The following is a 14,342-nucleotide window of genomic DNA, read 5'->3' on the forward strand; positions in this document are numbered from 1 at the left end:
CACGGAGTGCACCCTAATGGGCCCTACACACTGGCCGACTTCACTGCACGATATGAACGATCTCATTCAATAATGAACGAGATAACGTTCATATCGTGCAGTGTGGAGTCACCAGCGATGAACGATGCGCGGCCCCGCGCTCGTTCATCGCTGGTGACATGTCGGCTGTGAATGCAGGCCAATATATCGTCCATATTTGCCTGCACATCTATGGAGCCGGGTGACGGGGGGAGTGAAGAAACTTCACTTCCCCCGTCACTGCCCCCCCGCCGCCGGGTCGCCCGTATCGGCCGTTGGGCACCTCAGCGGCACATCGCCCAATGTGTAGGGCCTTTACGATAGATAGATAGATAGATAATAATAGATGTAATCCCCAAATTACATAAAGACCCCGTGAAACCCCCAGGTAGGCCAATAATTTCGGCCAGGGGGTCGTTAAATGAACCTTTGGCAGTATACTGCGACAGTTTTTTACAGCCATGTATTCAACATACCCCCACATACCTGAAAGACACTTCGTCCCTTTTACGAAGGTTGGTTGAATTGGGGAAAATTCCTGACAACACACTTTTGGCGTCATTAGACGTTACAAGTCTGTATACCTGCATTCCGCATGCAGCGGGACTGGCAGCGGTGAAACATTTAATCTCTAACAACCCTAGATACATCGGGCCAGACATTGGATTTTTTCTTTCATTGTTAGAATTCACACTTACAAAAAAAAATTTTCTGTATGAAAAGACATTTTTTATCCAATGTACAGGCTGTGCGATGGGGTCGGCGGTGGCGCCGGCGTTCGCAAACGCATATATGTGGGAGTTAGAGAGAGATCTATTTTTGATGGATCCCAAGATCTCATCGCAACTGACAATGTACTTTAGGTACATAGATGATGTGATCATCTTTTGGAACAGTGATGAGGAGAGTTTGACCAGGATTGTGGAAGACCACAATAAAACGGACAGTCCGGTCAAATTCACAGCCACCATGGATAAAAGACAGATTAATTTTCTTGATGTCTGCATTACCTTGAATGAAGGGAATATAACGACATGTCTGTTTAGTAAACCTACTGATCGAAATAATTTATTGAGGGCGGATAGCTTCCACCCGAGATCCACAACACAAGGTTTACCTTATTCCCAATTTTTACGGGTATGCCGTATCAACAGTGACAACGTTGAGAGGGATAGACAATTGGAAACAATGGTTCAGAAATTTTTACAGAGAGGGTACTTGGTAGTAGACCTAGAGAAAGCCAAAAAGAAAGCGCTACTAAAATCCCGCGAGAAACTTTTGGCACCTATTAAGAAGAAAGAATTAGGAAATAGATTTCCATGGGTAACACAATATAATTCCAGCAGCCCACACCTGGCGAAACAAGTAAAAAAACTGTGGCCAGTGGTAGCCACAGATAGAGAGCTAGGAAAAACTGTGGGTAGTAAATTATTATTTAGTTACTCGAGAAATAAAAGTATCAGAGACATGGTAGTAAAGACAGACCTGTCAAAATTTAATTCTGAACCGACACATTTTTTGAAACCTAGAAAGGGATGTTTCCGGTGTAGTGGGTGTACCACATGCAGTTTTCTTAGCCCGGGAGAATATTTTCAACATCCACACACCGGAAAGAAATACACCATTCGGTTCCCACTTTCGTGTAAATCCAAGTTTGTCGTGTATACACTCACCTGCCCATGTGGGTTGGTATATGTGGGAAAAACGGATTGTGAGTTCAGAGTTCGTATGGCCCAACACAGGTACGCAATAAGGGAGGCCATCAAATCTGGACAAAGTGAACAGCCTGTAGCAAGGCATTTTGCACAGGCTAGGCACAATGTATCCACATTAAGATATAAATTAATAGACCACGTCCCACGTTCTATAAGAGGAGGTGATAGATCCAAAAGATTGCTACAGGTGGAAGCGATGTGGATCGATAAATTAAACACTATTTTTCCCAAAGGTCTCAACGAAATGAATAATTACAAATGTTTTCTATAGAATGTTGGTCTGTGTGATCAGGAAATTGGATTAGGTAACATTTAATTCCCAGTATGCACCATCTGTGAGAGGGGGATACATCGTAGTTATGTGAGTAAATTCATGTATACTCAGCATGGTTAAGTAATATGGGGAGCTATGAATTACATATAGACAGGGCACCCTGGTATCGGCTAATGGCGGAATAATTGGTGTAAATGATTTTAATTATTTTAATTATTTGAGGTACAAGTACGATTTATGTGTATGTATGTTACGATACAAGCAAACAAGTTATGTGGTGTAATGTTTTGTTCACACGGTAACCATGGTTACTCTGTTTACAGCTCCTACGCGCTGGCTGGTCGGGCCGGGATGTCGTCACTTCCTGTGAGACAGATCCGGAACCCGGGCGACGCGGAGGGAGGCTGAGCGGGGCGTCCTCGTGGGTGAAGGTATTTAAACACTTTATTTGATTTATACTGGTTATCCTGACGAAGGGGCTGCGTACCCCGAAACGTAGATGTTTGAGAATAAACACTTTATGCACTTTAATTAAAGTCTCCGAGTGCCGCCGCTGTCTGTAATGTAGATAGATAGATAGATAGATAGATAGATAGATAGATAGATAGATAGATAGATAGATAGATAGATAGATAGATAGACATGTATCTACACATATTAGTTCCGGGAACAGATGTTATGGTGCCCACACAGATAATCGGTGCTAACCTTCGATTTTGACCGCATCTGAGAAATCGAAGGATTGTATGAACATTTTAGGTACGACGCGATGCGCGGGCACGCCGGTCGAATCTCACGCCTCAAGATAGTATGTGCCGCACTTAATATTTGTTTTAAAAACACATGCTATATTTCGCACTGCGATGTGCGATGGGCACCGGCCGCTCCCACTCGGCGGTGACGTGCCCATCACGTGATTACCATGCGATCTATCGCATGATCGCATAGTAATCACTTTGGCAGTTCAGGTGCGATGAACTGCCGGTGCGATGCCCCGCGATGTCACGTCACGGGGCATCGCACAAGTGTATGGGCACCATTAGTATGACTTCAGTCTGTCCCTGGAACATACTTGCCTACCTGACCCTATCCATTAGGGAGAAAATGCTCTGTTCCTGGACTTTCCTGGTAATGTATGATTGCCATCACCTGTGGTGAGCTAGTTAATTGATAAGAAAGGTGTTTCACCACAGGTGATGGCAATCATACATTACCAGGAAAGTCCAGGACTAGAGCATTCTCTCCCTCATGGAGAGGGTCAGGTAGGCAAGTATGCCCTGGAATGTGTGCTGGCAGGTGACTGTGGCTGTCCTCACATGCCTGTGATGTGACTCATCATTGTGGGACTTAGGAGGCCATAAGCACAGAGGAGGAAGGCCTCGCTGTGTGGATGGAGAGAGCTGCCTGTGTCTGGCTCCTCTCCCTGCAGGCCTAGCTATATACACTCTGGTTGGATAAGTCCATATGAACATACTGTGACGCTATCAGTTGCTGCCATATAACCCCGGCCATAGCACACACACATACACACAGCCACTGACTGCTGCTGCTGCTGAGCTGCAGGGGAAATGTATGTACGTAATCAGACATTCTTCCTCCTGCTCTACCGTCATTCGTCCGATCTGGTGTCAGTCATTTCACTACGTCCAATCAGAGCACGCCTTACGTCTCGCTATTGGCTGAGGACAGAAAGAGAAAGTAACGGCATCATTACTAGCAGCAAGTTCCTGAGGCTGAACCAGGGGTGCCACTGGGAGTAGAGGAACTATCCCGCTGGCCTAGCTCCTCCCCCCTTGCGTCGTAACTCCTCCCCCTTACGGAAAAGTTCCCTAGCCCACTTGATTCTAGCATCTACCGTGCCACTGGCCGGCTGCCTGCACAGGAGGAGGCTGGGCGCTGGGAACGGGACTGACCGGGGAGTACCAAGCAGGTAATCATCATGATGTGTACATCATCATAGGCTGTGGCTGCAGGCTATTCTGGCACTTGTGGTCCCACAGCAGCTGGGGATGCACAGCTTTACTAACATATAGCTCTGGCTTCTTATATAGAATCTATCTATCTATCTATCTATCTATCTATCTATCTATCTATCTATCTATCTATCCTATAATCCTTACACTGTGTGAGCTCGTGCCCTGTCTTGTTGGCCCCCTATAATTCGTGCACCACTAGTGATTAGAGGGAAGCGCATTACTCAGAACTGGTTTAAAAGAAAAAGTTTGAAAAATTGTGGAAAGTTTGAGAATTTTTTTTTTTGCAATCTACTGATGGGTAACTTCCATTCCCCCCGCTCTGTATCATTCTGCTTTACACTGTTGTGTTACAGAGGAGAACTGTGCAACATTGTCATATTGTATCGCATCCAGCCGTAGGGCAGTATTGCAGGCTATCTGCCAGATACCCAGCGGCTCCCCTGGGATAGAGCTACTTTGTCATTTATCTGGTGCACGCTGTTCTCACTGTCGGTGTCATTTTGCCATTCTGCTGTTTGCCAAAATATTCTCTCCCCCCTCCATTAAACTGAATAATGGGGGTCATTCCGAGTTGATCGGTAGCTGCATTCGTTCGCTGTGCAGCGATGAGGCAAAGAAGCGCGTTGTGCTATTACAACTAACGATGTAGTTTCACACAAGGTCTAGGGAAGCTTTTCAGTCGCACTGCTGGCCGCATAGTGATTGACAGGAAGTGGGGGTTTCTGGGTGTCAACTGACCGTTTTCAGGGAGTGTTTGAGAAAACGCAGGCGGGCCAGGAAAAACGCAGGTGTAGCTGGTCAAACGCAAGGCGTGTTTGTGACGTCAAAACAGGAACTGAACAGTCTGAAGTATCGCAAGCGCTGAGTAGGTCTGGAGCTACTCTAAAACTGCACAAAAAAAATTTGCCGCCGCTCTGCGATCCTTTCGTTCGCACTTCTGCTAAGCTAAAATACACTCCCAGTGGGAGGCGGCATAGCGTTTGCACGGCTGCTAAAAACTGCTAGCGAGCGAATAACTCGGAATGACCACCAATATCCCTATTAATCTTATTATGGTCTTTACCACACGTACATCTATGGTGGGTTTTTACCCGATCAATGTTTGTCTAGTTGTTCTGTTTATAAACTATAGTTTTGGAAAATGCTCCGATATTATGTATTTTATGTTAATATAATTTCAAAATCTACAAACATACTTCTATAGAGACAGAAACGCAGGGGTGTAACTCCCAGAGGCAATGGTGTCGCCTGCGTTCGGGCTCCAAGCCCTGAAGGGACACTTGTGTGCACTGCAGCTCCTGTGTTGTTCACAGCATTATCCAAGTGTGACCGCTGCGCTTCCATTGGAGCTCTGCGCTGCACCTACTGCTGCTGCATAGTTAATTGGCTCTATCCGAGGAACCCCGCTAACACCTGTAATAGGGGACAGGACGGATCTCATCTGGTACCGCTCAGCCTGCGCTGTAGCAAGAGACGGTGCACCTGCAGCTGGACTGTGAGATGGGACCCACCGCTGGTCGCTGATTCTGCATGCTGCAGATGACTGAATCTCGTGAGTCTGAGATCCTGACACACCAGCTGTTGTCACTCAGCATAGCTGGAGTCCTGCCAATTCACTGCGGGTTCCAGTCCCCCGTTTTTCTTATTGAGGGGGGGGGGGGGGGGGGGCCTCGAAACGCCAACTTCCCTCCGGGTGACTGGGATGAACTTACGCCGAGCTGCACAGACATATTAAATCCTGTAATTGATGTTGAAACTTAAACTGAACAGGAAATGGGTTTTGTTTTGATCTGCCCTGTCTTAGTTCCCCTAAATTGTCTAGAGATGTGCCGCGGACCATCGTGTTTTGGTTTTACCAAAACCACCCTCAGTGTTTTGGTTTTTATTTTTGGCAAAACCACCCTCAAGTTTTTTGGCCCAGATTTGGTTTAGATTTTTTTGAAAAATAAAAAAAAAATGCTAAATTCATGTCATTTGGACCAGCTTTTGTTCCTATAGTATTATTAACACCAATAACTTTCATTTTACAGTCTGTTTTGCCCCCTGATATTGGGGGTCATTCTGAGTTGATCGTAGCAGCTATGATCAACTTTCCTGACATGCGGGGGGACGCCCAGCACGGGGCTAGTCCGCCCCGCATGTCAGTCCGGCCCCCCTCGCAGAAGTGCAAAGGCATCGCACAGCGGCGATGCCCTTGGCACTTCAGAAGTAACTCCCGGCCAGCGCAGCTTTAGCGAGCTGGCCGGGAGCTACTCCTCGCTCCCTGGTCCGCAGCGACTGCATATGACGTCACGCAGCCGCTGCGGCCCGCCCCCCCAGTACGGTCCGGCCACGCCCGCATTGGCCGGACCGCGCCTACGAAACGGCGGCCTAACGCCGCTGTTTGGCCTCTACCGCCCATCGATCGCCTCTGCCTGATTGATAGGCAGAGGCGATCGATGGGCGGTAGAGGCCAAACAGCGGCGTTAGGCCGCCGTTTCGTAGGCGCGGTCCGGCCAATGCGGGCGTGGCCGGACCGTACTGGGGGGGCGGGCCGCAGCGGCTGCGTGACGTCATATGCAGTCGCTGCGGACCAGGGAGCGAGGAGTAGCCTAACGCCGCTGTTTGGCCTCTACCGCCCATCGATCGCCTCTGCCTATCAATCAGGCAGAGGCGATCGCTGTCCTGCCACGGCTGTCGGCCGTGCCACATGCGCAGGCGCACAAAGGCGCAACAGGGACCCGTGTGCTCTACTGCGTGAAAACGCAGCGAGCGGGTCGGAATGACCCCCCCCCCCGAATGATCCCAGATTTGACATTACAGGAAGATCCCAAATTTGTGAGGATTTGGATTTTTAAAAAACCCAAACTACATACCTCTAATAATGTAGGGGAGGGGTTTATATGGGAAAATACCCAAGCACCCTGCCATATATCTTGAAGAATCTATCCCACTTCCCCAACTGCATGTTTTAGATGATATTAAAGATTGTAAAATTGCTTTCTCCTTGGATCACATCCTCTTGAACATTGCCAGTGCAGTAAGGGAATGAGTATGATATCCCGGCGGTCAGAAGACCGACGCCGGATTCCCAACAGCTGACATAATGGCGGCGAGCGCAGCGTGTCCCCTTGCGGGGCTCGCTGCACCTTGGACCCGGTGGCGACCTTCGGTCTCCACACTAATCTACCAAGTGGGGATTCCGGGCGGCGTTCTGGATTTCGACCGCCGGCATTCCAGCGGGTGTCGGGATTCCGCCGTTGGTATCCTCACCACCAGGATCACGACAGCCGGCAAATTGACTGCATACCGCTGTAAGTGGTGCTCACAAGTTTCCAGCCGTAGGGCCTGATTCAGACGCATCTGATGGGTGCAAATGGCGAGTTTTTGCATACAGCACACGCACCGATACGAATTTACACATTTTTGCGTATGTCTGTTCTATTCTGTCGTTCAGTGAAATTGAGCATTTCGGGGTGGGAACAATGCAGTCGCATGGAAGCTCCCTGTGTTGTTGGAGTGTGCTGGCGTGTCCTGTGTACAGGTTACAAGAGCATATGGGGAATGTGGCTGGTGCAAGTGCCGGTACTGATAATGAAGGTTGCAGCGGTTGCCGCAAAATCAACGAGCGTTAGGTGGTTCCACTTGCACACGCACAAACCCCCCCATTAGCCCTACAGATTATTGCATTAGCGTAAGGTAGTAACTCTGGCTGCCAGCAAATACTGCTGCTTGCATGCAACAGAAACTCAGCCTCTTAATCTAGTCCTTGTCCCTGAAATAGTTATACCTGCTAAAGATCCCTTAAAGCGAACCGGACCTTCGTCTGCAGGTTAGCAATACAGGTTGAGTATCCCATATCCAAATATTCCGAAATACGGAATATTCCAAATTACGGACTTTTTTGAGTGAGATTGAGATAATGAAACCTTTGTTTTCTGATGGCTCAATGTACACAAACTTTGTTTAATACACATAGTTATAAAAAATATTGGCTAAAATGACCTTCAGGCTGTGTGTATAAGGTGTATATGTAACATAAATGCATTCTATGCTTAGATTTAGGTCCCATCGCCATGATATCTCATTATGGTATGCAATTATTCCAAAATACGGAAAAATCCCATATCCAAAATGCCTCTGGTCCCAAGCATTTTGGATAAGGCAGACTCAACCTGTATAACCCCTCGGAGTAAAGAGCCTTACAATCCCTGCCCTTATATAGGGACTGTTTAGTCTGGGGATGGCTCCATCCAGCTCATCTGGAATCTGAGAGGGAGAGTGACCACCTATCTTTCAGGTGGCTGTTATTGAAATCTACCTGTCCTGCTGCCGTGTTGCCTGCGGGAATCGGTCTGAAGGTCGACTGTCTAGGTCGACAGTGTTTAGGTCGACCACTATTGGTCGGCAGTCACTAGGTCGACATGTTCTAGGTCGACAGGTCAAAAGGTGACTTTTTTTTTTTTTTTTTTTTAACGATTTTCTTTATTTACACCAAGAGAGACTGCAAAATCAACATCACATGGTACAAAAACAATGTCATAATAAAGAGCACTCAACAGTCTTCAAGGCGTCAGTTTTCCAATTTTTTGTATATAGTTAAACATGTAGTAACATTTCTCCTCGAGAGGGGAGCGTATAGGTGGGGTAACTGGGAACAACAGCGGGTAGAGGAAAAGGGGAGGGGGGAAAGGGGAACAAAAAAGAAATAAGAAGGGGAGAAAGGGGGCTTCAGAGCTGTTCTATGCTCCAATGGGGGCACAACAGCTGGGGTATCCATAAACCACACATGCACTACAAATCACATAGGATAAGCGTACCTGCAGGGCATGTATCTGTGCACAGTCACAGCGGATTCGAGAGTGCTTGCTTGCTTGGCGGTGTCCAGAGGGAGGGCCCGAGTGGATCCCATTCGGGGGTTAATGGGGTGGGGTCAGAGGACAGGCCTGAGTCCCGTTTAAGGAAGACCGCGCGGCTATCCAGGGACCCCAAACTAATTCAAATTTGTGGGGACAGTCATGCAGGTAATAGGTGATTTTTTCCATATTGGCTACGAACCAGATATGGTTGTTCAGGGCGGGGATCGTGGGCGGGGCGGGGGATTTCCAGTTTTTGGCAATCAAAGACTTAGCCGCTACTAATATATGGGAAATTAATTTATTCAGTAGGGGGTCAAGGTCCGGGATCGGACGGGCCAACAAGAACATCCATGGGTCTAGTGTAAGTTTAAGCCCAGTTATTGAGTTCAATATGTCCAGTACTTTTTTCCAGTAGGTAGCGATACGTGGGCATGTCCACCAAATATGGAGGAGAGTGCCCCGTAGGCCGCATCCCCGCCAACATACCGGGGTGGCAGAGGGGAACATCCGGGATAGTTTATCTGGTGTATAGTACCACCGGTAATACAATTTATAGGATGTCTCCTTGAGTCGGGTAGAGATCGAGCTCTTGGCGATGCCCTCTCGTACCTCCTCCCAACAGGATTCGTCGGGGGGGGGACCCAAGTCCCTCTCCCACTCCCGCTCGTGGCGGGTCTGCAGCCCAGAGAAAATCCCAACCAACAGGGTATATATTTGCGATATTAGCCCTCCGCTTACGGGCTTTGCAAGACATAACGACTCATAGGGTGTGAGGTCCCGCTGGGCATCAGTCTGCGGCAGGGATAGGAGGAAGTGACGAAGTTGGAAATATTCAAAGAAGGGAGGAGAGAGTGAGGGGAATTTAGATTTGATATCGTCTAATGACATCCATTGGCCTTGTAGGGATAAGTCGTGGACCACAAGGATCCGGGCATTAAACCAAGCCGTAAATTTACGAGGAGGGACCCCGGCAGGGAAAGCCGGGTTGTCCCAGATGGGTGTAAGGGGGGAGTGTGGGGAAGATAAGCTGTATTTCGTAATAGCCTTGTGCCAGGTAGACAGGTGAAACTTAAGGGAGGGAGGGATGTCCCTGTGAGCCAGCAGATGTGGTTTGCCCAGGCCCCACAGCGAAGCCATCGAACGGATTCCCATAGAAAGTGCGGTAAGATCAACCCAGGCAATACTGCCACGGGGCGCATATGAGGCCACCATTTGGCTAAGATGGCTGGCCAGATAATAGAATTTGATATCGGGGAGCCCTCGGCCACCCGCAGAGCGAGGGAGCCGAAGTGTATTAAAGGCAATCCGTGGGGGTTTGTCGTTCCATACAAACCTCACAAATGAGGCCTGGGCATCCCTGAGGACCTTCTCTGGCACCCTCACAGGTAGGGTTTGGAATAGATATAGAAGTTGTGGCATGATTGTCATTTTGAGGGCAATTATCCTACCCAGCCAGGATATGATGTGTGTCCTCCACCTTGTCAAATCTGATTTAATCTTGCTCAGTATTCGCGGAAAATTTTCAGAATATAGGGAGTTATAATGGGAGGTGATATAGACACCTAGGTACTTAATCTTATTGGTCTGCCATCGTAAGTCATAGGAGGACTGCAGGGAGCGCCTGAGGTCTCCAGGGACGTGGAGCAACATGGCTTCGGATTTAGAATAGTTTATTTTATATCCTGAGAGGGAACCATATTCCTCTATTATTTCGTATAGGGCGGGGAGGGATGACTGCGGCTGGGTTAGGGATAATAAGACATCATCAGCGAAGAGCGAAATCTTAGACTCCTTTGAGCCCATCTGCACTCCTCGAACATTACTGGACTTCCTTATCATGGCTGCCAATGGTTCAATGACCATGGCAAACACCAGGGGGGAGAGAGGGCATCCCTGTCTAGTTCCATTAGCCAATGGGAAGGAAGGGGACAATATCCCGTTGGTGAGGACTTTTGCTATTGGGGAGGAATAGAGTGCAGAGACCCCCGTCAAAAATTCCGCCGATATCCCGAATGCCTGGAGAGTCTGCAGTAAGAACGGCCATGAGATACGGTCGAACGCCTTCTCTGCATCGAGTGATAGAATAATAGATGGGGTTTGCCTATTATTCAACAGGTGGATAATGTCAATTGCTTTCCTAGTGTTGTCTCTGGCCTGGCGTCCTGGGATAAATCCCACCTGGTCGTAGTGTATCAGTTCAGATAGCACACCATTAAGGCGGGTGGCCAAGATCTTTGCATAGATTTTAATATCAAGATTCAATAAGGATATGGGGCGATAATTAGCACAATTTCGTGGGTCTCTGCCCTCTTTATGTATGACTATTACTCTGGCCTCCAGCATAGTACTTGGAAATGGGGCGCCATGTAGGACTGCGTTAAACAGTACTCGAAGATGGGGGACCAACAGGGGTGCAAATTTTTTGTAGTATGAGGCCGAGAAGCCATCAGGGCCAGGGGCCTTAGAAGATTTAAGGTTTCTCAGGACGGCCGATATTTCCTCCTCCGTGATGTCTCTATTCAGGTCTACAGAGTCTGTGGCAGACAGTTGGGGGAGATCGGCTCGGCGTAGGAATTCTGAGATTAACGCATCAGGAGGGTCGGGACTCGGGGTCTTGGGGTTTAAATTATATAGCTTGGTGTAATAATCACGGAATATCTTGTTTATGCCCTCTGGGTCATATGTAGGTTCCCCAGATTCAGTATTTATCGCTAGTATATTATTACGGGATCTTTGTGCTCTGAGGCGGGATGCCAAGATTCTGTCGGCTTTATCGCCTTTCTCGTAGAAGGTCTGGTTAAGCCTCTGGAGAGTCTTCGCCGTGCGTTCTGACAGAGAAAGTGATAGTGCGTTCCTAGCCTCTAGTAGGGGCGCTAAGTTAGACGAAGTGGGAGAGAGTTTATGCTGACGCTCAAGGGCCTGGAGTTTCGTAGAGAGGGAAAGGAAGCTGAGCTCACGGGATTTTTTGAACCTAGCCGCCTGGCTTATCAGGTGGCCTCGGAGAACCGCTTTGTGTGCTTCCCACAAAGTAGTTGGGGAAATCTCTGGGAGGTCGTTAAGAAGGAAGTAATCGGCTAGGCAGACTTTGATTTGAGTGGCGACTTCCTGATTGTGTAAGATGGAGTCGTTCAGACGCCAGGACATGGGGGGAGGGCGTGGTGTAATAGATTGGAGATCGGCAGTGATAGGGCAGTGGTCAGACCATATCATAGGGAGAATACTGGCAGATTTCAGTTTAGAGGAGATATCCCGGCTGAGTAGGATCATGTCAATTCTAGAGTAGGTCTTGTGTACAGAGGAATAGAAGGTGTAGTCTCTGGTCAGTGGTTCAGATACCCTAAAGGAATCAAATAGTAAGTGGGTTTTCAGAAGGTCTAGCAGAGCTAGTGACGCCACAGTCGGTCTGGAGTAGCGGGGGGACCGGGGACTGGGAGGGGATGACCTATCTAGGGAGGCATCTAGTACCTCATTAAAATCTCCAGCCATGATGACTTCTCCTCTACCGAATCTAGTTAGTTGTGCACCTAGTCTCCCGAAGAATGTAGCTTGGTTTTGATTTGGGGCGTATATATTTATTAGGGTACATATGGTATCATTCAGCTTCCCCACTAGAATAAGCCATCTACCCGCTTTATCTGCATGACTGTCCAGCAATTCAAACGTAAGGTGAGCCGCTATCAGGATAGAGACCCCCCTCTTCTTATGTGTGGCATCGCATGCATGAAACGTAAGGGGGTAAGCTTTGGATTTTAGGTCAGGGTGTAGGGATTTCTTAAAGTGAGTTTCCTGTAGGAAAACTAAGTCACCTTTGGCCTGCTTAAGGGAGAGGAAAAGTTTGGTGCGTTTGTTAGGACTGTTCAAACCTTTGACGTTGTGCGAATAGACTTTAAGAGCCATGTTCGACCGGGTCTCGAAACGCTTCACCACCTCCCTCCGGACACCGCAACCCTACGAAAATCCAGGACAAAAACAATATGAATGCATGCAGTATATGGTCGGTATTTATACATTGGCGGACAAAGGAAAAGAAAAAACACATATACCGAGTTGGAGATAGAAACAGGAAGGACAGAACGTGGGAAAGACAGGGAAAAGAGGAAAGTTGGAGGCCAGAAAAAACGGCATCTGGCCATACGTGCCGGTCAAGGGGAAACCAAGGGGGGTCACAATGTGACATCGACCGGTCTAGGGTATAGGACCCATTTGTGGGGACGCGGCCTGGCCGAGCCAGACGTAACATGGGTAGCGGGCACTCATTACAGTGCCCCGAGTCTGGGAATCTACCTTAAGGGGAGTATATGCGAATACAGCTGCTCCCCCATTCCACCTCCTCCTAAATTATCTAGCAAAATAACAGCGGCCACTGTGGGTCGCTGTATCTGAGCAGCAAAACATTTGGTGCGGGGAGGCGGGACAAAGTTGGGGCAGGAGCAGGGGGAGGGCATATCTGAAAAAAAGTAAACACACACATAGGCGATATAGGATAGCAGAGTAGAATAACATTTAAGCTGGACTGTCCTCAGGAGTCGTGGCCAACAGAGGCGGATTTCCGCGTTGAGGGGACCCGTGTCCAGTCGCGATTCAGGGATCGTCTCGGAGTGTCGGCCGTTTCTACAGAAGGAGCTTCATTTAACCGCATTGGAGACTCGGGCATGGCTGGAGATGGAGTGACGCCTAGGTTGCGGAGGAGATCTTTAGCCTCGGCTAGGTCCCTAGCCGAGTGGAGGCGGTTATGATGCCATACTAGTATGCGAAAGGGGAATCCCCATCTATATCGAATGCCCTTGTCGCGTAAAGCCATAGTGATGGGACGGAGTTCCTTTCTTTTGAGTAGTGTACTAGGAGCAATGTCCTGAAATATTTGAAGGGAATGTCCTAGAAAGTCCAGCTTGGGAAGCTTCCTAGTCTCCCGGAGCAAGTCCTCTTTAGCCGAATAATAGTGGCATCGGAGTATAACATCTCTGGGTTGGGCTTGGTCTTGAGATCGGGGGCGGAGAGCCCTGTGGGCCCTATCCAACAGAAACTGGTCTACCGGGGTTGAGGGCGAGAGATGAACAAACAGTTTCCTGAGAAAGCCGGGGAGGGAAGCCATATCAATTTCCTCGGGGATCCCCCTGATGCGAAGGTTATTCCGTCGCGCCCGATTATCCTGGTCCTCCTGGTGCTCCAGGATTAGGCGCATTTCTTGTCTCAGGGTATGGACGTCATCCTCTAATCCCTGCTGAAAAGCGGCCACTTCATCCATTTTGGACTCCAAGTGGTCCGTCCTGTCCCCCAGGTCTGTGATGTCGGCTTTAAGAGAGGTAATAGCGGTATGAACCTCCGCCTGTACCGCCTGTACAGATTTCCTTGTCTCCTTGATTTCGCGGAAAAGCATGTGGAGATCCTTACGGGTCAGAGGAGAATGGTCGGAGTCCTCCGAGTCTGATACGTCAGGTTGTGACGCAGCCTCTTGTCCTGATGTTTTGGTACTTGAGTAGGCATATTTTTTCAGGCTCGGGGTCGCCGTTGCCCCCTGTTG

General features: G+C 48.6%; 1 protein-coding gene across 2 annotated transcripts in view; it reads left to right on the plus strand.

Annotated features, from left to right (window-relative positions):
• The first annotated feature begins 3,695 nt into the window (after nucleotides 1-3,695).
• LOC135050204 (interferon alpha/beta receptor 2-like) overlaps nucleotides 3,696-14,342 on the plus strand; it is an 86,474-nt gene continuing 75,827 nt past the window's right edge. The window contains exon 1 of one of the 2 annotated variants that reach the window (XM_063956457.1): nucleotides 3,696-3,937. The gene's annotated coding sequence lies outside the window, so the exon portion shown is untranslated. The remainder of the gene's footprint in view (nucleotides 3,938-14,342) is intronic. The other variant, XM_063956456.1, reaches the window with a different exon arrangement.

This window comes from Pseudophryne corroboree, chromosome 2, assembly GCF_028390025.1.
Source record: "Pseudophryne corroboree isolate aPseCor3 chromosome 2, aPseCor3.hap2, whole genome shotgun sequence".
Taxonomy (NCBI): domain Eukaryota; kingdom Metazoa; phylum Chordata; class Amphibia; order Anura; family Myobatrachidae; genus Pseudophryne; species Pseudophryne corroboree.